This window comes from Abrus precatorius, unplaced genomic scaffold, assembly GCF_003935025.1.
Source record: "Abrus precatorius isolate BTA unplaced genomic scaffold, Abrus_2018 Scaffold6, whole genome shotgun sequence".
In the NCBI taxonomy this organism is placed as follows: domain Eukaryota; kingdom Viridiplantae; phylum Streptophyta; class Magnoliopsida; order Fabales; family Fabaceae; genus Abrus; species Abrus precatorius.
The window spans coordinates 534028-536901 of NW_020874406.1; the positions used below are offsets into that span (position 1 = coordinate 534028).

Here is a 2874-nt window from a genome sequence, read left to right on the forward strand (position 1 = left end):
ATAAAAGTGTTTAAATAATGTTTGATACAGGCATAAGGCAAAAAATGATTAGCTAAGTATCTACCAATGAAGATACTATCCTGACTAGTGCTCGAGCATCCCATGCTTGGTGTAAGTATGAATTGCTAGAAATGACCATAACTTGAGAATATTGTGCATTGAAATTGTGATCCCAGCAAGGGATGATGTACCTATGACATTGTCTGAATGCAGGCACTAAACTCTCAATCTTCAACTCAAAAGATTTTAATTAATCATTCCATGGAGGAAGAAATAATTAAAAGACATTAATTATTAATTTATTGTTCTATATTTATTAGTATTGAATATTTACCTTGTGATATAGTTTATAAATGTTTATACTTCACCTTTCTTTGTTTTGTGTCCCTTAATGATTTTATGGATGCAGAATGAGTATTGGGGGTGCACCATAGCAATGTTTAGTCTCCTCCATGAAAGGAGGGAGATGGTATTACAATCCTATTACAACCCATATATTCATATTTGACCTTTATTTTAGTTGGATTTTACACTAATTTATATATTAATTGTGCAGTTTGGTATAAAGAGGTTGCAAGTGGATTTTAGGTGCATTCTGGGCCCAAATTGATGGAAGATTAGATCTTTGCACGGCCGTACTCATCTGTGAGAAGCTTAATTATGAAGAGTTTTTAGGGTTTTCAAATCCTATAAAAGTGAAGATCTCAGTAATCATAAGAGACCGTTTTACATTTAGTCTTAAGCTTTCAGATACACTTCTAATCTCATCTCTCTTGCACGGGATCCTTGGCAGATGCTTGGCGAGACTTGGAGCTTCAAGCGATCGTACTTAAAGACCGGGAACACATCTTATACTCTAGTTTGCTATTTCTTTTGATTATGACTTTGTTTATGATTGTTTTAGTTCTTTTCTTTAGCATGAGTAACTAAATCCATAGCTAGGGCTATGAGAACTATTGTTCATGAATTTATGGAATTTTGATGTTTGAATATGAATTTAATTTTCGTTTTGTGATTAGATTTTATCCTATTGCGCTTCTTTCTTAATCCTAATTAATTATATCATCAGGCGACCATACCTCGGTTAATTAATGGATCTATAGGGTAAAACAAGACAAAGGATTAGGTGGAACAAATCAATCTTTCTCTTCTAATCGTTATTAAATTAACAAGTTCGTAGGCTCCTAAAGCTTTCTTAAATTAATGTCTTGCATGACCATTGGAGATGTTGATTTAGAGAAAAAATTATTAGTATTGCATGACCATTTGGTATTAATAGTATTCGTATGAATGATTGGTAATCACAATGAAATCAAATTTAGAGTTAAACAGAAAAATAACATAAAGGATTGAATGAGAAAACCCACATGCCCTAGGTTCCTCTCTAATAAGTTTAACCAAGACGTGGATTGTATTCCTTACTCTTAGTTTTATAATTGTTTTTAATTAATCTCGTACCTCTGAAACTTAAACAATTGAATTAGGAAATTATTAGTAATTGGATAACAATCCTTGTAGGACGATATTTCGAGAACTTAATTTAAGAACCCTTTATTACTTCTCGATGGGTACACTTGCCCTCCGAACAAGTTTTTGGCACTGTTGCCAGGGATTGCTTTTTCGATATTAAGAAAATCTTGAATTTAATTGATTTGAGAAATTTGTGTCTTACTTTATTTTAATTCTATTTTGTTTATTGTTAAATTTTTTTTTATAATTTTTGTATTTATTTTATTTTAATTTTTTTATTTCACAATTTCTTTTAATGTATGCTCACTCGTTCTAAGTGCTCTACAACTTGTTTATTTGATCCGGAGATTGAGAGAACAGCGCGTAGACAAAGAAAAGAAGTGAGAGAGCAAAGAATGACAGAGGGAAGGAGATCAATTCAAGATTACATGACACCCACTGCTAGAGGCACTCCTGGAAGCATTGCAACACCTAATGTGGAGGCCAACAATTTTGAATTGAAACCAGCACTCATAACCATGGTCTAAAACTTGCTACAGTTTGGAGGCATGCCTAACGAAGACCCCAATCTTCATCTAACAAAGTTTCTCTGATTGACGGATACCATCAAGTACAATGGAGTCTCCAACGATGCTATTCGACTCTGCCTTTTCCCCTTCTCAGTATTTGAAAGTGGGTGAATGCATGGTTTTCTTCACTCCCAGCCAACTCTATCAGAACTTGGGAGGATCTCATTTAACAATTCTTGGAAAAGTATTTTTCTCCATCAAGGTCCTCTAAGCTTATGACGGAGACATGTTACTTCCAACAATATGAAGCAGAATCCTTATTCAAAGCATGGGAGCGATTTGGAGAGCTTTTAAGAAGATGTCCTCATCATGATTTTTCAACGTGGAGACAGGTACAAATTTTTTACAGTGGCCTAACAATCACTACCAGGGCTACAATTGATGCCACAGCAGGAGGGTCCCTCATAAGAAAAGATCCAGATGATGCATACAAACTAATTGATGAGATGGCATCTTCTAGCTTTTAGTGGCACACTGCTGACTCTTACGACATCAAGAGGAAAGAGACCGCTCTAGTCTACCAAGCAGAGAGTAGCAGCCCACTAATGAACCAAATGGCAGCCCTTGCAAAGCAACTAGAATCTTTAATGAAGGCTCAAGACCAACCTGTAAGAGCTCCTGCAAGCCTAGAATCTAAGCAAGAGGAGGCAAATTTCATGGGCAATCACAGTTCAAGGTGGAGGAGTAATCCTCCTAACTCTTAGGAGAATGGCTTTGGAAGTCAAAATTCAAGTGATTATCACCCCCCCTTATATGTAAAGTCAGGGAGCAAGACCTGAAGGAAAAGAAGCTCCTAGATCTCAATCTAACTTTCAAGAACAAATGATGCAATATG

General features: G+C 35.5%; 1 non-coding gene across 1 annotated transcript; it reads right to left on the reverse strand.

The window, feature by feature from the left end:
• Window positions 1-2248: 2248 nt before the first annotated feature.
• Window positions 2249-2355, reverse strand: LOC113870503. The gene has a single exon (XR_003505527.1). It is a non-coding gene; the product is annotated as a small nucleolar RNA R71 (small nucleolar RNA).
• Between the last annotated feature and the right edge of the window lie 519 nt (window positions 2356-2874).